This window comes from Crinia signifera, chromosome 3, assembly GCF_055691185.1.
Source record: "Crinia signifera chromosome 3, ASM5569118v1, whole genome shotgun sequence".
Classification (NCBI taxonomy): domain Eukaryota; kingdom Metazoa; phylum Chordata; class Amphibia; order Anura; family Myobatrachidae; genus Crinia; species Crinia signifera.
In genome coordinates this window covers 279,770,212-279,796,872 of record NC_139219.1, presented here as the reverse complement: position 1 = coordinate 279,796,872, position 26,661 = coordinate 279,770,212, and the positions used below count along the sequence as shown (strand labels likewise).

Here is a 26,661-nt window from a genome sequence, read left to right as displayed (position 1 = left end):
CTCACTGCCAGTCTGAGCAGAGCAACAGCTGCCACTGCCAGCACCATGGGCAGATTGGGCCACCAGGAATATGGAACATTCCCCTCTGGGCTGGCCTCCAAGCCCTGCATATCTCACAGTGAGATGATGTGGTTGGATGTTTTCAGGTAAATAAACTTACCTCACAACGGGCTTTTGTAGAGTTTCCACGATGTGTGTACCTATATCATTGCCGACCTCTTGTCCCACTTTGCCTGCAAGCTCAGTCTCTGGCTTCCCCAGATTGTGCATGAGGAGATTACAGTATTACAAACATCTCCCTGTTTGTCTTATTTCCTACATTACCCCAAAAAGCTCTCAAAATTATGTAATGTATTTACTTTATCTGTTATGTGATCCAAATATATATATGAATAACATGCTGGTGCAGAATAATGGGCATCTTTGCTGCTATATCGTGTAAAAGTATCGCTACTAGATCTCTCTGCTGCTTTTGACACTGTTGACCACACACTTCTCATACAAACACTACAATCCATAGCAGTGGTCGAAGTGGGGCGGTATACGGGGGTATGCCATACCGCCACTTTAATCTGAAGATAAAAAAAAAAACTTTCCCCCCCCCCCTCAGGATGCTCTCTGATCACTCAGCAGCGCATATTGTGCTTTTGTAATACCCCTGTACAACGGGGCAGTCTGGCAGGGGACGTTGATGGACAGGGGGGTGTCCGAAGGTGCGCACTATATTCACTCTTTACTTTTCCATACCCCCACTTCAAAATTTCCATACCCCCACTACAGCCCTCTCTTGGTTCTCATCCTACCTCTCTAACCGCTCCTTTAGTGTTCGTTTCTCTGATTCTTCCTCCTCTTCGCTACCTCTTTCAGTTGGAGTACCTCAGGGTTCAGTTTTAGGTCCCCTGCTTTTCTCAATCTATACCTCATCTCTTGGCAAACTAATCAGCTCCTTTGGATTTCAGTATCATCTGTATGCGGATGATACTCAGCTCTACCTATCCTCCCCGGACCTGTCCCCATCTGTATTGAGCCATGTCTCTGAATGCCTTTCTGCTGTTTCATCCTGGATGTCATCTCTCCACCTCAAACTTAATATCTCAAAAACAGAATTAATTATATTTCCGCCAATAAATAGTAGTTACCAACCTGATATCTCTATCGCTGTTGAGAAGAGGACAATCACTCCTACCTCTCAAGCTCGCTGCCTAGGTGTTATCCTTGACTCAGAACTTTCCTTTGTACCCTACATTCAATCTGTCTCAAAATCATGCCACATGCACCTAAAAAACATATTTAAAATTCGCCCTTACCTTACACAAGACACTGCAAAAACTCTAATCCATGCTCTCATCATCTCACGCATTGATTATTGCAATAGTCTCCTTATTGGCCTTCCCCAATACAGACTCTCACCACTACAGTCCATTATGAATGCAGCTGCAAGGCTAATCTTCCTAGCCAGATGTTCATCGTCTGCAAAGCTACTCTGTCAGTCACTTCATTGGTTACCTGTATTCTAATTATTTTACTTACACACAAAGCCATAAACCAAACTACACCAACATACATATCTTCTCTTATCTCAAAATATCATCCAACACGACCTCTACGCTCCTCCCAAGATCTGCGTCTCTCATCCACACTCATTACTCGCTCCCATTCCCGACTGCAGGACTTTCTTCGGGCTGCACCCACTCTGTGGAATGCCCTCCCAAGCACAATAAGACTCTCCTCCAGTCTCCAAACCTATAAGCGTTCCCTAAAAACTCATCTCTTCAGGCAAGCTTATCAAATTCCAGAACCAGTCATAGAACCTTGCATTCTGGTGGAATCGATGCAATAAAGAATACAGTATCTATCCTTATGTATCAATGCCTATTTCCCTATAGATTGTAAGCTTGCGAGCAGGGCCCTCCTACATTTTGACTGTCTGTAAATACCCTGTTTTGTTGTATCACTGTCCCCTATGTAAAGCGCAACGGAATATGCTGCGCTATATAAGAAACTGTTAATAAATAAATAAAATACTACTGGAATAATGTGATAGGAAGCATAGTCAATATAAAAAATGTGTTCTCTTGGCAAAGTAATGTGATGATTGCCTTTATTGGTATTTATGTAGGTCATCACAGTAGCTGGAAATTCCACCAACTGACATCTTTCCATTTGCTATATATATGATGATGTCAGTAAAGAGAGCCCGATGCGAAAGTCTGTGACGCGTGCAGTGAACGGCGTCTGCCGAAGTCCTGCACGTCGCCAGCATCACGCAGACAGAGGCCCCATACATTCCCTAATGGATCACACTGACGTGCTCCCGCCCTCGATGTTCAGGTAGGCAGGTGCCGGTGTTTGTTAGCTAATTATGTACGGCATATATACTTGGTCAGCCAGATAGTTCACTCATGCTCCTGAGGACGGTGAGACGCTACCGAAACGGACGTCGGGCATGAGTGAACTATCTGAGGACTTCCATGATGTAACAGCTTCCTGAATAAGTAATTTTTGCATTGGATGTATTGCCTGTATTCCATGGATACCTCTTGTCGTTTGCTTGGACTTTTCCTTATATAAAGATTTTCATTCTACATGATTTTGGATGTGCTGGCTTCATATTTCTTATATATATATATATATATATATATATATATATATATATATATATACAGTATATATATATATATATATATATAATTATATTCAGCATATACAGTGTAATACTTGCCATACATCAGCTTCATGGTGGCATTGGAACCATATTCATTATAGCTTGTAGCTTGCCAATCTGGAAGTAAAACAAAAGCAAGTTAATAAGGCATAATGGAAAAATGATATGATGTAAAGCAGGCATTCCCAACCTCAGTGCTCAAGGCACACCAACAGTGCAGGTTTTAGTGATATCCAGGCTTCAGCACAGATGGTTAAATCAAAATAACTGAAGTATTACTTACAATAAGTTACCTGGATAGCAGTACAACCTGGATTGCTATTCTGCGTACACACTGGCCAATATATCACTGGTTCATCAGTCAGTGTGTACCAGTAGTGATGTCACAGCTGTGTGGGCGCATTTATAATCATGCTTGGCTCCTGCAGCGGGTGTATGAGCGGTCAGCGGACAGCCCATACACACAACACAATGTAGTTCACACACATATCGAGTTGGCTGTGCAACACAGCCGATGGACAATATATATCGGTCCACTTTGTTGTGTGTACACACAACAAAGTGCACTGATATATATTGTCCATCGGCTATGTTACACAGCCAACTCGATATGTGTGTGAACTACTACATCAGATGTGTTTGATACCTCATCCGCTGACCACTCATACACCCGCTGCAGGAGCCAGACGGTAATTATAAATGTGCCCACACAGTTGTGACATCACTCATGACTGATCAGGCAGTGTGCATAGAGAACATTCTGCACAATTTATCAAGAGCTATATATACAGATCCCCGTGGCTCCCCATTTACATCAATTTGGGGGGGTGCCCAGCTCTCCCCTAGCAGCTGGGCAGCCTGGCTCCCTCTCTGCTCTCACTCCCTCCATGCACCGAAGACACACCATCTCTTCAAAGATCTCCAGCTCCCCTCAACTCCCCCCACTCACGGGACATTGCTACCCGCAGGAGCGGGACTGTGCTGCTGTAATCGGGACAGTTGGGAGGTGTGATGATAGTGTAGTTCTTTACATTGCAGAATGCCCCCACATAAAATGTGTTTTACAGAGGTGCTAGTAGAAGAATTTCAAGCTTAAACTCAGACAGAATTAGGATCTACCATTCATTTATTAATTAATTAATGTACCAAATGCAATTTTCAGAGGGTTTTAAAAATAAAATTAAGTTTTGCATTGGTGATCTATGGATACCATCTATGTTGCTGGCACAATGTAAGTTGACCACATACTTAAGGTACCCATACACTTATCCGACTTGTGACGATTTCACCAGATCCAGACGGATCCGGCTGAGAAATCGGCCCAAATCGGATGTGTTTGATACCTCATCCGACCCGATGCGCGGTCCTGTGAACTTCAGGTCGGACCCTACAGATCAAACCTGCTGCAGGTTCAATCTGTCGGATCGGACCCATCAGTGGCACATCATGGGTGCTTTTTAGCTCCAAAGGGAGCTTGGAGAGCACACATGCACTGGTGATACTTAGGGGGCTTTTTAATCCACCTCCATTTTTTTAGAAGGTGCCTGCACCATTAATTTGAGGTTTGGGATTTAAATCCTTGATAACCACCTACAACAGGGACTTTAACCCTAAACTATAAATAATAGTCTATTGATGGAGGTTGGCCTGGCTGGCCATTTTACTGGAATTAGCCACCCTGATCCAGACCAATAAAATTCATCAAATTGGAGAATCTCTTTCTTTTTTTTTTTTTTTCCTTATAAAAATCTATTAAACACATTGGCCACACATATACGGTCAGATCACATGGGCCCTTATTCTGATTGACGCGGACTTTACCGCATTCTTACGGATCGCGTCTTTTCGGCGTCTGCGCATGCGTGGAGAACGCAACGCGCATGTGCCACGCCTTGACTCCGTACCAGTTCGGCCAAATCCCGTACAAAACTGTTCCCCGCAATCAGTCGGGAAATATGGGCGTATTATGGGCGTCATGCGGAATGTCACATGGGCGTAGTTTCAAAGTGGGCAAAACGGGGCGGAAACATGGGCGGACACGGGGGAGTACACTTATGTTGGGGGGCGTACATTCGGATAGCACTCCGAATGCACGCGATCAAAAGGGGAAGAAATGTGCGGTGTCCACAAGTGTACTATTGCTTTGCGGACACCACTCGTTCATGCGGTAGGCGAACGTACGCCTAATGACTACAAGCATTAACACCTGAACCCAATAGAATCTACTCCTTTACTCATTACTCACTAATAGGCCGCTTGTCAGTGCTTTAATTGAAACCATTGCTGCTTCAAGGAACCCTTCCTAAACACCCACATATCCTGTACTTGTCAGACACTTTAAAACTGCTAACAATGGACATGACAGAATATTAATACTAGCAATACACATGTGTATTCGACATGTACTCATGAAACCACACATTTTTGGGTAAAGTAAAAAAATTTATTTATATACATGTCACAGTCAATGCCACTGTGATGCAATGACCAAAAAATACAAAATCAAAAAAATAAACAACATGGCAGGAATGTAGCAAAATAAATAATAATACAAAACAAATATAATTGCACACAGATGGACTCCAGCACCTCCTATGTGCCACTGCACATGCAGCCAGTGGGAAATGAGGATGCTGCTGGCCCTTCTACAGCAGGGCAACCTGCACCTGACCATTCTACAGCAGGGCAACCTACACCTGGCCCTTCTGCAGCAGGCCAACCTGCAGCTGGCTCATATGCACCATCAGCAGAATCATTTGGAACACAACCGGGGACTTCACAAGATAGTACCATGGCCATCACTTCAAGTACAGCTGACAGTAATGGCAGGCAAAAGAGGGCAACAGGGGAACCAAAAAGGACATATGAAGCAAGGGCTCATCTGGTTACCCTCAGCACGTGATTGGACACAAGAAGCTGACACACACAGCACAATGGAAGATTTGGGACCACATAACGGTGGAGATTAATGCAGCCACAAGTTCATTTGCGACCACGTTTGGCCTTGGTAGGCTCCTTGGCCTGTGCAGCAGCTCTTCGGGGACGGCCAGATGCTGGGGCAGGTGGAGCAGATGATGTTGAGGGGTTGGCTGGTCTACCCCTCCTGCCAGCAGGGAGTGTTGCCGGTGGTAATGCACCAGAAACGGATGACATTAGGACCCTGTTGCTGGTAACCAGCTCCACCATAAGCTCATTATGGTGGAGGAGGAGATCATTTTGGCGGGTGGCTTGCTCGGCCAGCACCTGAGCACTTGCAGCCATGGCCTGATGTGACTGAGCCATGGCCTGCATGCTCGCAGCGATGGCCTGCTGGGTGCTGACCAAGCTCGCCAGGATCTCCTCGGTCCTATGCATCCGTTCTGATGCCAAGTCTCCCTGCTGGTTGATGTCCCCAAGCATCTGTGCCAAGGCGGCCAAATCGGCTTGGGCCGATGGCTGCTGCTGCACAGGCCTACCACTGGGGCCAGGTGGCACGGACTCCTCCACCTCCTGAGCAGAGTCGGCACCAAGCGGTGGGGTGTCTGTGGAAAAAGATAAACACAATTAGGAGACATTCTAAGATAATTACTTGCACAAGTTTATGGCATGACCAATATTTACCTTCCAGCAAAGACGCAAACACTTCAGCTGGGGCCTCGCTATCCATCGTGCTCACCCCCCTGATCTCCTCTACTGATATACAGCTCTCGGCCATCAACTCCAGGGGGGTGAGCTCTAGCCCTGATGGCATGGGCCCGGCCCCAGATGTCTGGCTGTGTTCCCACCGCTTGGTCATCTTCCTCTTCAGGTTGGTTTTGAAGTCCTGCCACCTGCAATGTAAGTTGACATATTAATACATGTCACTCCAGATGTTAGCTGTTGCAGCCATTGCTCTGTGCTACATATTACGACATGTGATTAATGTCCAAAAGATAATATTATATGCAACTATGATATCCACCGTTACAATACACATTCACAATCACCCTACTCTAACTCTCACCGAAATAACATGGCAATAATGTATGTGTATCGTAACAACCTCACGGGCCATTTGCTAAATCCATCTAAGCATCAATTCAATCATTACTTGGCTATTACTGGGCACATGTATGACAAAACAACTTGCCTCTTCTTCACATGGTCCGTCTCACGAACTTGTGGCGCTACTTCATTAATCTCTGCCGTTATCTGTTCCCAAATCTTCCATCTGCGTGTGTGTGTCAGCTTCTCCGATGGACACTCAATCCAATCACGTGCTCGGGGAACCAGGATGGCAAGCTCCTGTGCTTCATATGCCTTATTTTTTTTGGGTGGTTCCTCTGTTGCCCTGGCTCTCCCCTTGCCACGTCCTTGGCCACGCCCCCTGTCACGTGTCGCTGCACTTGAAGTGCTGGCCATGGTACTACCTTGTGAAGTCCCCGGTTGTGTTCCAATCAATTCTGCTGATGGTGCATATGAGCCAGCTGCAGGTTGGCCTGCTGCAGAAGGGCCAGGTGTAGGTTGCCCTGCTGTAGAATGGTCAGGTGCAGGTTGCCCTGCTGTAGAAGGTCCAGCAGCCTCCTCATTACCCACTGGCCGCATGTGCAGTGGCACATAGGTGGTGCTGGAGTCCATCTTGTCAAATAGTTGCTGCAGATCTGGGTCCACCTCTGGTTGTGATCCAGACATGTTAGCAACAACATGGTCACCTTCTAATACACCTTTATATACTGTTTGTGTAGCCTGTTTGGCGGACATCAGCGGCAGCTGCGTTCCGTGCGTGAGCGTACGTCGCTGTTTTTTCGCGCCGCATACGGTGGCGGAAATTCCATTGTGTAAAACCTGGCGAAAGTTCTACATGAAATACTGAGCACCAATGCTAACATTGCATAGAATCTTCTGATACACCTGTGACTATTGCACAATACACATGCTATTTGCTAGCATGACATGACATTTGATTCATGACTACTGTGGTATTGTGGCGTTTGTTTGCAAGCTAAAAGTAGCCCAATCCCTTAGATAATCCAGGCCACAATTCATGCAATACTCATCTCTACTGTTATAGACCACACATGTGAGAGCCCTATAAATAGTGACTTGCTGCTAGAATCATTTGTCTCCAGATCTGGACTTGTCAGGGTCTAAGGTAAGCTCTTCCATGCTCCTTGTAGATATGATATCCATTAACAATGTAAGTGTATGAATGTATGCACAATTGCCTCACTGACTACAGATTGTTGGGCCAGCAAAGTGCGTGTAGCATTATTGCAACATGTCACATGTTCACTATTTCACTCACAGGTCTTAAACCTGTGTGGGTTCATCTATTGCAGGACAACATGTCCCAGCAATAGATGAAATGTCTCATAGTACATGATGTCGGCAAAAAATGCTGACACCTTTATCTGAGTGTTTTGGACGGTGTGTATTGAGTTCATATTATTGTGTCATCATTATAGAGTCAAATGGATCTGAGGGATTTCACGGGGCGGCCATCTATTGTACGTATTGAAGGCTACAAATCTATTTGTAGTGGGATATGGCCATTATGTGCATAGGTGCATCAGTATTTATGTTCATTTCTTTATAGGTTGCTGAAGCAATGATGCGCTACATGGAGAGGAGGCTAAGGGCACTTGCGGCTCTCCCCACTCGTCGGCCAAGGAGGCCAGGACGTGCTAGAATCTATCGCACACGGGTGACTCTGTTTGCTATGCCCGATGATGAGGTACTTACTAGGTACCGGTTACCGCCACATGTCATTCTGGATCTGCTCACCTTAATTCAGAGCGATCTGGAACCTCTACACGGGATCACGACAGCAATTCCGCCTCACACACAGCTGCTGGCGGTGTTGCATTTCTGCGCCTCAGGATCATTCCAACAAGTAGTGGCAGTACTTGCTGGAATATCTCAGCCGGCCTTCTGCCGAATCCTGAGGCGTGTGACGTCGGCCATGTTCAGGCGCAAGGGGCACTTCATGGCCATGACATTTGCCACCGAGACCCTGCGCAGAAGCCAGCAGGCCTTCCATCAAATTGCTGGCTTCCCTAATGTGATAGGGGCTGTGGATGGCACCCATGTACCATTTGTGCCTCCATCTCGAAGTGAGAAGATATATAGGAACCGCAAATTGTTCCACTCACTGAACGTGATGGTGGTATGTGGCCCATCCATGGAAATTCTCGCCTTCAACTCGAAGTTTCCCGGAAGTGCCCATGACTCTCATGTCATCCGACAAACCGGGATATGGCAAAGACTCCAAGAGCTGGAAGGCCGTGATGCGTGGGTTCTGGGTGACTCCGGTTACCCATGTACGCCCTGGCTACTTACGCCGTACAGCTACCCAGCACCGGGCCCACAGGAGGCATTCAATCGGGCGCATGTTGCCACCAGGCAAGTGGTGGAGCGCTCAATTGGCCTTTTAAAAGGTCGATTTAGAGTGCTCCACCGCACTGGTGGTGACTTACAATATGCGCCTCAAATGGTGTCGAGGATCGTGGGCCTGTGTATATTTTTCCACAACATTGCTGTGCGGCGTGAGATACCCTTTGATGAGTGGGAGGTACCATCTGAGCCGCAAGATCCGCCCATGCGCCCATCCCGCGCCCCTGAATGCCGGAGGGGATACCAGCTGCGGGACTCTGTGGCGCAAAGATACTTCAGGTACATGTTATCGAGTTGACAGAACACACCAATTGTAGTCAAAATCAGCCCTTCAAATAAGTACAGTGTGTTAGTTGTCAGTGTTACAAAACTAAAATTAGCCAGCCTGCCCTCCTAATGGCAAAGAAATAGGAGATATTTATCATATGTGCTTAGTTTTGGGGGAAGTTAAATATAGGTGCTAATTATTATACCTTGTTCAAGGGATCTTATGTGTTTGTTATATCTTCATTATTGTAGTTGATACTATCCCTGATGACTGGTGAGTACATTGATTTATTCTGTAATGTGTTGGGGATTTTTTCATGTGTTGATGTCTGATTTGTTTGCATATATATATATATATATATATATATATATATATATATCTATATATATGATATTTGAATTTATTCACATGTTTCAACATTTCAAGGAGCAGGCAGCCAGGCAGGCAGGCAGGCAGGCAGGCAGGGCTGGTGTATAATGCTGGTCTCAGGATACCTGCAAGTGTGTGTATGTGTCTTTTACACATAAATGTACGCATACACATAGATGCATAGAGTAAGTAATGCTAACTACAGCTATGCGTTGCTAAGCTATAGCACGCGTTGCTTGGCGGAGCGAGGCGTCATTGGATTTGCTAAGTGCATACACACTGTGTTTTATATATATCAGATTTGTTCATTGCCATACATCAACACTACTGTTTTGAAGGCATGCGAATTTGTCACCATTTGTGTTGGCGCAGAGACGCTGTTCATGTAAAGATGAACAATAAAGTTATTAACACAAATAACTGTGATCAACCAATGCCACCACCTGATTGGTTGATACATGCCATTGTCAACATGGCGGAGACACGAAGGGCAGAACCCTTCACACATGCGGAGCTGAGGGTTCTTGTCTCCGTCATGGAGACAAGGCTGGGCCGTGCGGGGCCCTTCATCACAAACCGCCATAAGCGGAGGGCGTATGCTGCGGCAGGGCGCCGTATTTACGCCCGCACTCGGGTGCGGAGGTCCCTCGGGCAGCTGGAGAGGCGGTGGTCGGACCTCCGCAGGCGCCAGCCCCAGCTGCTCCAGCAAATCAGGGGCGAAATTGCTGAGTGTGAGTATTTTAGCTATGAAATTTCGCACTTACAACATAGCATCTAGAAACAATAAAATGTGTCTCATGATAAGTGGGTGTCCATGGGTTTAAAAGTCCATAGACTGTTATGTGTGCTTCTTCCTGGTTAACATGCAGTCATGTGGCTTTTATATGTAATGCCATAGCATTGAGGATTCTGATGCATACAATGTGCCAGATCTAATATGTGTTACACATTGATAAATGCCTGGGTTGTAATGTGTGAACAAATTACTAACAATCACATAATAATTTAAATGTCACAATTTGGAGTCCATTAACAGTAAGGAGCTACTTTCCTGCATCGTTTGCCATCATTATCACCCTTCCATGTATGTCTTGTTATGGATTAATACATGTGCACCAATGACCCGACATTGACCATGATGTTTTTTTCTACCACACAGCACGAGCCCGAGCCCGACAGGCCCGTGAAGAGGCGGAGGCAGACCTGGCCCAGGAGGAGGCCCAAGACCCGGAGGAGGAGGTGGCGGCAAGGGTGGAGGAGGAGGAAGTGGAGGAGGAGCAAATGTTTGAGGAGATGGTGGAGGAGGTGGTGGAGGAGGAGGAGGTGCGTGAGGAGGTGGTGGAGGAGGATGTGGAAGCGGAGTTGGTGGCGGAGGAGGAGGTGTTGGTGGCGGAGGAGGAGGTGGAGGAGGAGGTGGTGGTGGTGGAGGAGGAGGAGGAGGAGGAGGTGGAGGAGGAGGTGGAGGAGGAGGTGGAGGAGGAGTTGGAGGAGGAGGTTCTTGTGGCAGAGGAGCTGGCGGAGGAGGGGGCTGAGGAGGCCACGGTTGCCCCGGACGATTCTGATGACGAGGGGGAGGAGGCGTGCCAGGCCCCGGAGTCCCAGCAGATCGGTATGTTAACATAATGCATCATTCATGAAGTAGTTGTACTGGTATTTGTTATGTAGCACTGGTGATAAAAAATTTTGGGCCCATACTATTCATATAGACCCCAAAGTGGGTAGCTACAGATACAGGTACGGGTTAGATGGGGTGTCCAAGGCATCCCTTTCATCCAGGACACCTCTCAATTACACAGGTTTGTGGGATGGGTTGGAGGTCCATTTTGACTGCCACATAACCGTTGTAGTTAAACAGGATCCAGGAGTAAAGGGATGAGTGGATCATTTGTGGATTAAAATCACCTGCTGCAAGCGTAGATTATGACCCATCAAATAGTGGAATCTATATTGTTGGTGAATGTTATTGATAAACTCTAGGATGTATGCTATAAATGGAGTAGGGGCCAGCCTACCTTGGAATGGAGTCAGAAGTTGCCAGTGTCCCAGGAGCCTCCTCTACCTAAACACCCCCTGTAGTTCAGATTGTTTTTTTGCCCTCACAGAATTGTAGGTTGGTTTAGACAGAATTATGATTTTGAGGATGTGTACTGTGCATTCCTGACATTTGCATAACTCCCATGCCACGAACCATCACTGAACTTAGACTGAGCAGATTGTGACAAGTTCTTATTGACGGAGGCCATGACATGCTTGTCATTGGTTAGTCATGGGTGGGTTGTGACTGAGAAGAAACAATATGACTGTTATGTCTTCTGCAGAGTAAAGGGTAGAGGCCAAAAAAGACAGTATGTAGTAAATAAGTTTGCATGTATGTATATATGTATGTGTCATATCTATTTATCTATGTGTGTCTCTATCTCTCTACATAGATAGATATATATATATATATATATATATATATATACACACATGTCACCTAGCATTTGTGCAATTTATGTCGCAGTATGTGAAATGTATGCATGAATAACATGACTAATTTTTGCCCCTTTGACATGCCCACAGATGACACCACACCGGCAGATGAGGGGGTGCGTGGGGCCGTCCTGCGAGCGGAGCACCATTTGAGGCTCCTTCTAGCAGACCTGCAGGACATCCGAGATCTGCTGCTTTAATTTAGTATTTTATATTTTTTTTTTTCTATGTTAATGGTGTTTTGAAATAAATTATTTATGCAAGTTCACAGTTGTTGGTTTTATTTGCACTTGAAACAGTATATGTGTAGATTGTTTATAATCTTTTACACAGGGTGTAATACAAACCATTGCACTTACATTGCTGTAACGGTTAATGTGTGCAATGCATGTGTTAGGCATGCTTGTAAGGATATATTGGCATCTAATTGATTCCAATTCCAAATAAGCAGTTTTTTATGAGGATAGGTAATTGAATAAGTGGGTCATGTGATGTCTTGCAGAAGATACTTAATAGTGGGTTGTTTGGCGTAAATACTCCGCTTACGTGCGGTAGCACCGCTTGGCTCCCGTTCGGATGCGGTATTCCCGAGCATACTCTGTAATACTCTGTAATACCGTGCCGAATCTGAGTGTTTCTCCCGCACACGCATGGTTTGTATGTCGTCCGTAAACACGCCCTGTTCTTAAAGAGTGAGTCCGTCCGAATGCGGAGGACACGTGGGCGTTTCTACGGACGATGGCCGCATGCGGCAAAACACCGTAGCGTGCGGACCGCTCCGTAAGAATGCGGGAATATCCGCACCGATCAGAATAAGGGCCATGATCTGAAAAGTCTGGCCACATTATCTTAATAAAGACGGATCAAATCAGGATCTAATTAAAGACGGATCTTATAAATATAAAAATAAAGGACCATTACAGTAGTCATTTATCTATTGGAAAATCCAGCGTGAATTAATTCTCTTTAATCTTCATACTTGGTTTAAATAACATCCCTTATTGCTGAAAAGATTTATATCTAACCCCTGATGAAGTCCCATAAAGGGACGAAACGCGTCGGGTTCTTTATTTGATCACCATCTGAGAAAAGTCTTCCAAGTGTATTACCTTTTTATATATTTTTAATAAATGTTTTTTATTTGAATGAAGTTTTGGTGGATATTAATTCTACATTGAGTGGAAAGATATTGCAAATTATATTGGCAAATTGTTTATTGGGCGCTTAATAACACTATTGGGTTGTATATATATATATATATAAATAGATAGTTATATCTATATATACCTATATATATATATATTACACATACATACAAATACTTGAGTACACATGTTGGACAAGTATATGTGCATCACTGTGATTGTTTGTGTGGCACCCGGCAGCGGGTCCCACTGCAGCCAGGCCCCATTGATTTACCCATGGCAACAAGGGGGTTAATTACCTTCCCAAGAGTGCCAGAGTTGGAGGGGCAGGACTTGCCCACGTGGAGCCAGCGGAGATTGGAGGAAACTGCGGGGTGAAGAGAGAGGAAGGAGACAGGAAGCGGCGGGGGTCAGAGGTCAGCGAGCAGCGCGCGGAGTGAGGATAAAGCCCCGGCATCCCAGAGGCAGCCTGCGCAAGGCCTGAGGAGAGAGTGACGTCAGAGAGGCTGGGAGTCGCCGACCGCTGCACCGCACAGCAGGACCGCAGCAACCCCCGGCGGTGAGTGACAGCAGGTGGGGAGCTGAGACGCTAGTAGCCAGACAGCGCAGCGTACAGGAGAGGGGAGACCCCAGCGCCAGAGAGACAGCGTTGACGGAGGAAGGACAGAGCAGAGGGACAAACCCTCTCCCCGCTCTACAGAGACAGCGGCAGGCCACATCTCCCACATCCCGGCTGGAACTCCCTTCAGAGAGGAGCTATCTCGACCTGGCAAACCCGCAGCCAAACCGTGAGTCCGGCCCCGGTGGCCCTGAGAGTGTAAACTGGCAGATAGAGTGCTATATTGGAGCCCAGCGATCGCCCGGCCACCTGCTGGGGAAATAACTAGTCTGGCCTCAGAGGGTTATAGAGAGAGATTACCCTCCCATCGTTTCCTAGGGGAAGTTAGACCAGTACAGAAGCAGAGGCCCCGGTACCCACTTGACGCCACCCTACCCACTACCCATCAACTGGCAGGGTCACTTGGTTAATTGGCCACACTGACCACCCAGAGGCTGATCTACCAGCCTTACCCCAGGAAGGGAGGGCAAATGCCTATAAGAGCCCGTACCTTTATTCCCAGCTCATATCTGGCTTATCAAAGACACCCAGGGCCCAACTCCCAGGGGGGCAGATGGGCTAATCTTCAAGCCTCTAGCATCATTTCAGAACAGAGGGATTCTAATGTATAGCCAGGAGCTCAGCATCTATTACCTCAAAGCATGATTTTGTGGCATAAAGCCTAACGGGATGTTACTTGGTGTTATTACAGGCTATTGATCCGTAGGAAGGCCTGTCAAAGTTGAGACCCAGGCTACTGATCCGTAAGGAAACCTATTTAGTGTTATTACAGGCTAGTGATCCGTAGGAAGGCCTGCTAAGGGTGAGACCCAGGCTAATGATCCGTAGGAAGGCCGGGTTGTTTCCTTAGGGACATCTCCCCGGGGAATGGTACGTCAAATCCTGTGCATTGTTAATACCGTTTGGGAGTAAAGTGCATTATTAATACCGTTTGGGAGTAAAGTGCATTGTTAATACCGTTTGGGAGTAAAGTGCATTGTTAATACTGTTTGGGAGTAAAGTGTATTGTTAACACCGCTTAAGAGTAAAGTGTACAATTCATCCTGCAGTAACGGCCTAATCATAGGTCTCAAGTTATTACAATTGTTTGCAAGATTGCGTGAAATAAAACCTAATCCATTGAATTTCACCTACTTTGCTGAATCTGTGTTCAACTATTGTCATCCAATACCCTGGAAGAAACGAACCCGATCGTCCCGTGGGTACCACACTTGGCGTCATACGAACAGGATCCAGGGTACAATTGGGAAGCAATAAAGGATGGAAGAACCAGCGGCACCAGTGGTACCAGCGCCACCAAATGCAATGCCAGGAGGGGAACCCCAACAAGAACAGCCCGCACCACCGGGAGTCACATCCATCACGCTCCCGTACTACTTCGGGGCCCCGTGGATGCCGACCTACAGTGGGGATGCCTACAAATCGGCAGGGGCGACGTTCGCACAGTTTAAAAACAAAATAGGATCGATGCCCCGGCTCTACCTCCTTCAAGAGCAACAGACGGTAGAAATATTGATAGGATAGCTGACTGGGTCCGCCCTACGTGAGGTGATGTCATGGCCTCCAGAACATAAACAGACAGTGGAACAGATCCTAAAGAGACTATCTACCATGTTTGAAACAAGAAGTCTCCCGGAACTGAAAATGAAACTATATGGGAGGAAACAGCGACCCGGAGAAACGTTACGGGACTATGCCCTTAGTCTACAAGAGGCGCTGAGGGCGATACAGGCCATAGACTCGGAGGAAGCTTAGAATGCGGACGAGGCACTGACCGTCCAATTCATGGAAGGGGTGTCGAAAGAAAGTATACGGGCATAACTAAGGCTACTCTACAGACAGATGCCCGGCAAATCGTTCATTGACTTCAAGGAAGCCGCCATCAGGGTAGTTGGCACTCAGGATGAGCGAAAAGATGAATACCCCGAGTTATTGGATTTAAAGGAACAGTGGCACCTGCATGGGCCCACCACCACCAGCCAGGATGGGCCCAGAACAAGCAAAGCCATGGCTGTACAAGGCAGACAGAACCTCCAGAAAGACAAACTCCAGATGCTGAGCAGACAAATAGAACAGCTGACGGCAGGGATGGTAAACATGAAAAGGGAGATGTATCAGAAGAACAGATCACGGCAATGATAGAGAGTCGGGGTGGAGAACCGAGCAGCTTAGAGAAGCGGGAAGCCAATGGGACCCCCCGAAGGAGTCAGACAGGCAACTGACAGACCAGTTTGATGGGCAGCGACGCTCCATCCACCGGCGGTATCAGGAGGTGAGACACATAGAAAGGGACTGTTACCGGCCGGAGCCTTTAAACTCCAACACCCCGAGGCCAAGGGCCGACCCTCGGGGAGAACGTCAGGAATAGACCCTGACCCAGAGGCTTGGTGGCCCCAGTATGTAGGGCAATGCCCAATGAGGAGTGTGGATATCAACGGAGTAACAACCCCCGCAATGCTTAATACTGGGTCACAGATATCATCTATACAGCTCACTACCCTCCAGAGACACTGGGGAAAAGAATCACTGCTGTCGCCCCCTCCCTCGTGGCTACAACTGATCGCAAGCAATGGCCTGGAGATCACCTGCGCTGGGTACTGGGAGGCCGACCTAAAGATTGGACAAACGCACTTACCCAAACAAGGGTATTTAGTGACTACCGGTGGAGAAGGGAAGGTGTCCCCTATCATTCTAGGCATGAACATCCTAAGAAATTGCCCTGAAGAACTAATCTCGACACTGAAACAAGAACTGTCTACCCAAAATCAGACTGAGAAATGAACCCTGCAACACACCATCTGCGTTCTGAGAGGCCAAGTGGAGAAGAAAGTGCTTGCTACACAGGTACAAGGAACCGTCAAGTGGTTTAATGTCCGGAGTGGGTATGGTTTTATTTACAGGAATGACACAAAAGATGATGTCTTTGTCCATCGGACAGGCATAAAGAGAAGCAACCCCCGGAAATCTCGGCGCAATATTGAAGATGGTGAGACGGTGGAATCTGATGTGGTGAAAGGAGAGAAGGGTGCCGAGGCGACAAACGTGACTGACCTCGGTGGTGCACCGGTTAAAGGAAACCGGTTTGATTCCAACCGACGTCTATTCCGCAGGCGTTTTTACCGGCCTAAGGGAGATAGTGCTACGGGATGTGGTAGAAGAGGCAGAACAGCGAACCAGGAACACTTAAGTTTCATATTGTCGCGTGAGGACACGGCCATGAAAAGTGGGGGTGAATGTGGCACCCGGCAGCGGGTCCCACTGCAGCCAGGCCCCATTGATTTACCCATGGCAACAAGGGGGTTAATTACCTTCCCAAGAGTGCCAGAGTTGGAGGGGCAGGACTTGCCCACGTGGAGCCAGCGGAGATTGGAGGAAACTGCGGGGTGAAGAGAGAGGAAGGAGACAGGAAGCGGCGGGGGTCAGAGGTCAGCAAGCAGCGCGCGGAGTGAGGATAAAGCCCCGGCATCCCAGAGGCAGCCTGCGCAAGGCCTGAGGAGAGAGTGACGTCAGAGAGGCTGGGAGTCACCGACCGCCGCACCGCACAGCAGGACCGCAGCAACCCCCGGCGGTGAGTGACAGCAGGTGGGGAGCGGAGACGCTGGTAGCCAGACAGCGCAGCGTACAAGAGAGGGGAGACCCCAGCGCCAGAGAGACAGCGGTGACGGAGGAAGGACAGAGCAGAGGGACAAACCCTCTCCCCGCTCTACAGAGACAGCGGCAGGCCACATCTCCCACATCCCGGCTGGAACTCCCTTCAGAGAGGAGCTATCTCGACCTGGCAAACCCGCAGCCAAACCGTGAGTCCGGCCCCGGTGGCCCTGAGAGTGTAAACTGGCAGATAGAGTGCCATATTGGAGCCCAGCGATCGCCCGGCCACCTGCTGGGGAAATAACTAGTCTGGCCTCAGAGGGTTATAGAGAGAGATTACCCTCCCATCGTTTCCTAGGGGAAGTTAGACCAGTACAGAAGCAGAGGCCCCGGTACCCACTTGACGCCACCCTACCCACTACCCATCAACTGGCAGGGTCACTTGGTTAATTGGCCACACTGACCACCCAGAGGCTGATCTACCAGCCTTACCCCAGGAAGGGAGGGCAAATGCCTATAAGAGCCCGTACCTTTATTCCCAGCTCATATCTGGCTTATCAAAGACACCCAGGGCCCAACTCCCAGGGGGGCAGACGGGCTAATCTTCAAGCCTCTAGCATCATTTCAGAACAGAGGGATTCTAATGTATAGCCAGGAGCTCAGCATCTATTACCTCAAAGCATGATTTTGTGGCATAAAGCCTAACGGGATGTTACTTGGTGTTAGTTATTACAGGCTATTGATCCGTAGGAAGGCCTGTCAAAGTTGAGACCCAGGCTACTGATCCGTAAGGAAACCTATTTAGTGTTATTACAGGCTAGTGATCCGTAGGAAGGCCTGCTAAGGGTGAGACCCAGGCTAATGATCCGTAGGAAGGCCGGGTTGTTTCCTTAGGGACAACTCCCCGGGGAATGGTACGTCAAATCCTGTGCATTGTTAATACCGTTTGGGAGTAAAGTGCATTGTTAATATTGTTTGGAAGTAAAGTGCATTGTTAATACCGTTTGGGAGTAAAGTGCATTGTTAATACCGTTTGGGAGTAAAGTGCATTGTTAATACTGTTTGGGAGTAAAGTGTATTGTTAACACCGCTTAAGAGTTAAGTGTACAATTCATCCTGCAGTAACGGCCTAATCATAGGTCTCAAGTTATTACAATTGTTTGCAAGATTGCGTGAAATAAAACCTAATCCATTGAATTTCACCTACTTCGCTGAATCTGTGTTCAACTATTGTCATCCAATACCCTGGAAGAAACGAACCCGATCGTCCCGTGGGTACCACACTTGCATCTGCAAGTATGCCCTAAGGTTGAGTACACACTGGCCCATATTTCATCTGCTCAATTGAATGACCAACATATCATGGGTTCATTGACAGGTGTGTACCCCGATATGTCTGTAAACTACATCATTCACAGAAATAATGCACTGGCCCTGCATGACAGCCAATGGCTAACATATCTGCAGATATATTGTTGCATTGTTCTGTGTGAAAACATGGTCTACAGACCCCCTGTATACAGGTGTGGTATAACACACCAACAGTCAGGATTCCGGCAGTCATTAGCCCAACATCGTAATCCCGACTGCCGGGACTCAGACAGCGGGCGAGCGCAACAAACCCCTTGAGGGTTCGCTGAGCTTGCCTCGCTGTGGGCACAGTGGCTCGCTACGCTCGCCACCTATTCTATTCTCCCTCTATGGCCCATAGAGGGAGAATAGCCCACAATGGTTTCATCAGTCGGGATTCCGACATTGGTGTAATGACTGTCAGAATCCAAACTGTCGGTCAGTCTTCTGGCACCCCTGTATACTTGTTGCAGAGGCTGCCAGTGACTGACAGCATAACAGGGCAGGCACATGTAAATGCCCACCAAGCAGTGACATCAGGGACAACACATCGGGCTGACAATCAGCAAGGGTATATGCACTAACCAATCATTAGCTTTACCCTTAGCCTGTTTTAGTCTGTCCCTTTCCTACCTGTTGCTTCTCTCCAGGTGCAAGCCACTGTCATGTATACATTCACAACCATGCAGATTCTTATCGGGCATGCACAGAACGATTTAGCATATTTTATGCTTGTGCAAAAACATATGCTATAGTGCATAATAAGTCCCATTAATTAGCAATGTGCCATCCAATTATATCATTCCTACATCGTACATGTGTAATACTACCCAATCCATCATTAGCTTGGGGCCATATTCAAATGATACACTGAAAGTATTTAAATATTCTAAGCTGAAACACTTCTGTATTTCTAAACAAATACATTGGTCTGCTGTGGATCTGTATTGAATATTGGGTCTCCATTTGTGAGATGCCATTCTGTCAGCCAGTTTAGGCTACATGATATACAAATGAAATATCCCTTATAATAAAATAAAATAATGTCCATTAATGGACAAATTTTCCACCAAGGCATACTTTCCAAACTACATTCCTTCATGCAAAAACTTGAAAGCGCGTATTCAAATGCAAGAAAATGTAAATCTGGGTAAAATGGAATCTAAATTCTGAGATATCATTGATTAAAACATAAAGAATAAAGTAACTTACACTGTATGATTGTGGAAGTCCACTACTGAGACAACACGGTCTATGCTGCACAATGAGAAGGGCCTCACTCACTTGCAGTGGATCCCAAACGCTTCATGCTAAAGCTGAAAACAGGTCAATGTTCCCAACTGAGCAATCCCATTATCTTCTGACATTCTTACTTCATTCCTCCCCCTCCCAATGTCTGCTAGAGAGGGATTAACTACTGCGCTGACATATAAGATATATAGTGAAATATTTCATTAATAGCATAGTATGAATTTAGGTGTTCCTAGAAATAATATTTTCTCTAACAGGTAATCATGTAATACTTTGATGAATGAATTACATGAGCTGAAATACAAGTGGCTGTTCTCTGTGCACTACCGCTTTCTGGTATTTACAGCAAACTCTTATATGGCTTTTTGCATTCATAATTATAAATAAAAAATACAGTAAATACAGTAAAATCCCTTCTATGATAACTAGAGATAAGGAGAAATTGTGCAAAATTCAATTTTTTTTTTAAATGACCCTTTAATCACAAAAATGAATGTCCTTAAGGGAGGTGTCGCAAGGTTTGAATGTTTAAAGCACAGCATCGAATTGCTTTGAATTGAAATCATTAATGTGTTTAAATTGAGCTGAGAGAATCTTACATGAATTTTTATTGACACTCTGACAGCAATATTTTAGGCAAGTGTCCAAAGAATTCATTAAAAATATTGTCCATTGATTTATTTTCTATATCATTGATTGTTTTTGGCAACTCACGTTTTTTTTAAATAGTCAATGCTACCTATATTTCTACTTACGATAATGCTGATTATATATCAATGCTCAGACCATTGTTAAGTTATACCGAAGTTGCCAAGTTATGCCTCCTTTCTGTTTAAGTATATTTTTGGAAAATTTGAAAATTGTAGATTGCTCCTCATAGAATACTCCTGTATTGGTACTTATATGTTAGTTGGGCGCCCACTATAGTAAGTACGCTCATACCCCCACTATCCATGTCGGCGCGGAATTGATTATATATAGTGTGGCGAGCGCAGCGAGCCACCGAGCCCGAAGCGTGGCAAGCGTAGCTTGCCCCGAGAAGGGACGCGGAAAACTAAGCAAATAGCTTATTTTTGGAATTCTAAAGATACATTGTACAGTAGGAGCCCATCTCATCTATCTTCCTTAGGCCATGGCTCAGGATGGCTAGCCATGGCTATCCTATTGTTCTCAGCTGCAATACAATACATAGAACAAAAGAGTAGGGGATTAGCAGAGTAATCCAATTACTCACTGTACACCGCCCATTATTCTTCCAGTATGGTGGTGCGTATCACCTAAAATGGCGGTGAGTTCCACCCTATGGGCCACCATTCAGTCCCCCAAGAGTTCCTATAGGGGAACGATGTTTTTCTTGTGGGCATGTGCATAATGATTTATACACATGTGCAGGGTACCTGGGCGAACGGCCTCAGCGACTTGCATAGGTGCTCAGCTGTTCGCACGGAGTGGTGCGGCCCAGGGGTGTGTGGCAGCGGAGTCCGGTGTTGCCCATGAGAATGCCAAGTGTTTCATGAGTGTCCCCATGAAAGTGCTGGGCATTCCGATGGAAATGCTGGCATGCTGATGTGTGCCGGGGGCAGGCGGCTGATGTAACATGAATCAGCCGCCCGCCCTGTCTTCAGCCGGAAGCCCGCAAATACAATTCAGTCTCTACTAGGGATGCCAATCCCCGGGCGTTTTTTCAATCCCGGAATTCAGGAACTGGCTTTTCTAATAAAAAATACCTGGGCGCCCCATATACTGTAATTACCTGCATGGCCAGACAAGTATAGTATGGAGCCTGGCCGGTGGGCATCGCTTAGCCAGGAGGGCGGGCGGCCGGGGGCCGGGCCAGAACAGCGACACGGGCGGTGCACCTGGGGGCGGGCGGAACAGGTGAGATCCATGCCAGGACAGCATACGGGCGGTGCACCTAGGGGCGGGTGGAATGGCATGAGCGACTGTGTGGCCTGCGCAGCATGACCTGTGACTACGTCATGCTGCACAGTGCTCAGACGCTGCCCGGCATTAGAATGTGCATGCGCAGTCTAATACCGAAATCCCGGGATTGAAATCCCGGCCATTTTGGGGCCAAATCCCAGGATCCCGCTGATCCTGATCCCGGAATGGCAACCCTAGTCTCCACTGACTTATTTTTGCAACCCTGGAGAAATTATTTGATGGTCAGTGACCATCAAATGATTTCTCGTGCTGCAGCACGCATGGTTGCGAGGGGATATGGCCAGCATTCCGGAGTCGCCTCTTCACTGTATGTTAGGCGCACGCAGCGGCAGCTCTCCAGGCTCAGGCTGACAGGGAGCTCCGGCACTCCTGTGTAGCCTCTCTGGTGACGGTTGCTTGGCAACCAGAGACGTTGAAGCGTCTTCCAACAGGGGTCACATCCCCGATGCGGGTCACTCGGCAACCAGGGACGCTAAGACACTTCTTTCCCTTTTATTTTTTTTCGAGCATACATTGTCCAAACCATAGGGAGCGCCCAATAGTGGATCCCTACCCCCATTGTGCTAAGACACTTCTGCCCAGGTGCAACCGGCTGGGTGATCACTTCCGCCAGGCGGTTGTCTAGTTAACAGTGGACTCCAGATAACCCGCGCTCCCATAGCTGTATTAATTTGTCTGGGGGGCTGGCTGGTCTTTTCAGAAGCCTATTGGTTCCCTGAGCACTTTTAAGGGACTCAGCCCAGTCCAGCCCCGCAGGTGATAGTTCTTGCTGCTGCAGGCCTCTGCCCTGCTGTCAGATATATTCAGAGCTCTTTGCAGTTGTCCCCTGATACTGACTGGATATAGCTTCTGCTTGTGGACCACTGCTGTACACCTGGTTCCGGTTCGTATGTGCTCCTCTGTGGGCACAGGTGTTATTTCTTATATCTTTGCTGGTTATTTCTGTTTAATTTGGTATCCTCCATTTAATGGAGGTACTCTGGGCTGTTCAGAGTACACCTCAGGTTTTACACCTCTTACTCAGCGTTGGCCCCAAGGGGGTCATTTCTTGTTTCTGGTACCACCCATATCGTCGTGTGGTTTGCTGTGTTTCCAATCTTAAGACCTGGTGAAACCAGAGTTGGGGCAGATCTAATTTGGACAGCTCAACAGAGGGTTCGCTGTGGCCATCCTAAACAGCGGTCACACTGTAGATATTGACACTGGCGTTTTGTTGGTACTATTTAATGAAATTGCCAGTTGAGGACCCGTGAGGCATCTATTTCTCAAATTAGATACTCTAATGTACTTGTTTTCTTGCTCAGTTGTGCAACAGGGCCTCCCACTTCTCTTACTACTCTGGTTATAGCCTGTTTGTGCTGAAGGGAGTATATTCTCGCATTGAATAGCCTTCATTTCAAAGAGACTGTAGAATTTCACATTAAAGATCTCTTTTTCTGGACATTTTCATCACATTTTTCAAAATCACATATTTTTAAAGAATTCGACTATTTAACGCAAATTTGTGGCAAAACCCCCCCCCCCCCCCCCCCATTAAAGGGATTTCTGCCTTCAGTCTTCACCTGTCCAGGGCTGAAGCCTGGGGCTGTCCCCGGCATCCCTGGGCAGTGGATCTCGGGCTGATGGGCATTCATTTAAAAAAAAAAGGTGAACTACAAGTCCCAGCAGGCCTCCCCTGCATGCTGGGACTTGGCGAAACACAAGCCTCAGCATGCGGGGCATCGATTGGCCCCCTTGGACTTGTAGTTCACCTGTAAAAAGAATGTTTAAATAAAATCACAGACACAGAGAAAAGTATTACTTTAATAAACATACACTAATTTTACACCACAATACATTACCATTCCAGGCTCCAGCGGTGACTGAGGTGGAGTGACCAATACAGGAGGGTGTGGCCACTCCCTCCTCATGTAAAAATAGTAGCGACTGTAAACTGCATAGGGGGAGGCACACAACCCTCTGTTGATTTGAGGTGTAAAATTTGTGGCTCGACTCATTAGCCCTTGCAAAATGACAGCTACTTATTCAAAAGAATAAATTCTAAAATGTTGAATGTGCCCACCTGCATTTTTCATGCCCAAACCAGCATTGGACCAGATGAAATACAATTGGGTCATATATTAGTGACACCTCTCTGTTGAATTCAGGTTTCAAATTTGTGGCCCAAGACTCGTTAACACTTTCAAAACTACAGCTACTTATTCAAAATTAGACATTATTACTCTCCTGATGAAGTCCGGCCCGGAATAAAGGGGTGTTAGACGAAACGCGTAGAGGCCTTTACCCCATCACTTTTAAAACACCTCTGTTGATTCATATAAGCTATTTATTATTTTATTTTTATTCTATATACTTTATTAAACTCCTTATTTAATTGTAATTGGAGTTTCCTTTCTTGGTATACACCACTGCACAAATACTGGAGTGACACCGTGTGAACTCGTTTGGGGACCAATTGGAAGGTCCAATTTGACACCATTCGGGGAGATCCTGGAAAATCGAGTCCCAAAAGGGTTACCATATATTTTGATGAGCACAATATTATTTTGCACATGGTACGCATATTAAGCACTATTTTGTGGTGATTTCACATACCGACTACACCAGAAAGCGCTATTTCTCATTACTTTTTAGTATTTTCGCCTTGAGACGATACAACAACGTCCCACCAGGAGAACAACCAGTGGCCTCCTGCCATACAGGACTGCGTTTTAGGAAAAGGAATATTCCTTAAAAGACTGTGACTGGTATATATATATATATATATATATATATATATATATATATATATATATATATATATATATATATATATATATATATGAGAAAATATGAATTGAGAAAGGGCAAACTTTGTTTGAAACGCGTTGGAAGCAGAGACTTGCAGACAGTAAACCTATCACCATGAAAAACATCTACACCCATCTATCGCTGTGTTTGTCTGCAGTTTTGTGGTCAAATAATTTTGGTGAGAGTCCATTGTATGCACCCATATTGAAATTTTAACTGTATTTTAACTGAATAAAATGGTATTTCACTATTGGAGGCAAATCTTTATTTCCCCCGCATGGTGATCCATTTACAAGGGACAGATGAACATGGTCTGTAGTTGATCCCTCCCGCCATTGAGCCCAGATTGTCTACTTAAAATAAGTGGACAATAACAGAGGGTACGGTTCCCTTACTTGGGGATTTCATTTGTTTACTCCATATAAAATTAAGGTATCACACTATGTACGTTTTTTTCTCTTCTATGTACACTGAGAGGTATCAGTAGAAACTGTATTGGACAAACAAATTGAAAGTGAGGAGCGCCTGAAAAAACTGTCAGTATTCTTTTTGCATCTATGTTTCTGTATATGTGGTGACATATCAACTGTATAGTGTCAGGCAGCCCCCAGCACATTAATTTATTCCTAAAACCAAAACTACGAGATGCTGGAGGACGGGGTCCAGGGACTTCTCCGTATGCAGGCAGCAGCTCCCATGCTGGCTTCCACCTGCCTGTGCTGCAGTGCTGTGAGACTGTGGCTGTACAGTGCAGGCAGCCAGCTGATGTGACACTCATGAGGACACACACTGTCAGTCAGTCAGACACTGTGACTCGGAGGGGACTTGCTGGCCGGGGATGGAGGGACAGAGATTGGACCCAGCTTGTTGTGCCCTATGACTGCCGCGGCCACCTGCTGGGAGGCAGGGATGGGCCGGCTGGGGGACGTGCTCACTGCTCCCTCTCACCTGCATTGGCTGCAACTTCTCCTGACCGACTCCTTCCCACTCGCTGTTGGCTGGCTCCCTCTCACTCCAGCAAGTAGTGAGTACAGCGGCAGCCGGCCGGGTGACAGAGAGGAGTGCCAGGCAACTCTTCTAAATGAAGCTCAGGACTGAACATGGAAACGCAATATCGGGAGGCAATGGAGTCAGTGCCCCCTTTAAGGCTGGAGCCAAGAGGCAGATGACTAATTTGCCTCCGGGCGTTCTGCCACTGTTGGGTCCCACAATTTCTGATGGCAGCCCTGAATTTGCCAGCATATTTAATGTACAGATTAATGTTGGGCCAGACAAATTTCAAGTGGGTCATATGCAAGTGACCCCCCCCCCCTGTTGATTTCTGGTGTGAAATTTGTGGATAATTAACCCTTGCAAAAGCGAATGTCCTGAATAAGAAGCTGGAATAAAAAGTGAATAAGAAGCTGGCTGAATAAGCAGCCTCGTGACTTTTCCCACGATTTATCAAATCATGTTAAAAAGGGACGTATTGCACTATTTTATGGGGGCTATAACATACCCCCCAACATCTGTTGCTGGGAAAGAGGGACGCGCACTACCCAAAATGGGGCATGAACTATGGGAAGGAGGGCATAGTTGCCTACCCTCCTTCATTCTGCAGGAGACTCCCTGAAATAGCAGCATCCCTCTCCCTCTCTCCCTCATAGTCTAGCAATCTTCCTAATTTCACCTGGCCCACATTACACTGTTACATTTTTAGGGAAAAAAAGAATGAGAGACAGATACATTTACATTGAATCATCAGCGCCATTTCCCAGCACTTTACCAAGTATAGTAACTCTTACTAACTGCTTTGGGGCTTGTCTACATTTGGATATACTGTAAGTCATTTTACAAGATTCCTCTCAGA

At 46.6% G+C, this 26,661-nt stretch overlaps 1 protein-coding gene across 1 annotated transcript in view; it reads right to left on the bottom strand.

Moving 5' to 3' along the window:
• The window catches only part of MYO7B (myosin VIIB), a 177,287-nt gene that overhangs the window by 147,467 nt on the left and 3,159 nt on the right, over nucleotides 1-26,661 (bottom strand). The window contains exon 2 of the mRNA XM_083178235.1: nucleotides 2,723-2,782. The gene's annotated coding sequence lies outside the window, so the exon portion shown is untranslated. The remainder of the gene's footprint in view (nucleotides 1-2,722; nucleotides 2,783-26,661) is intronic.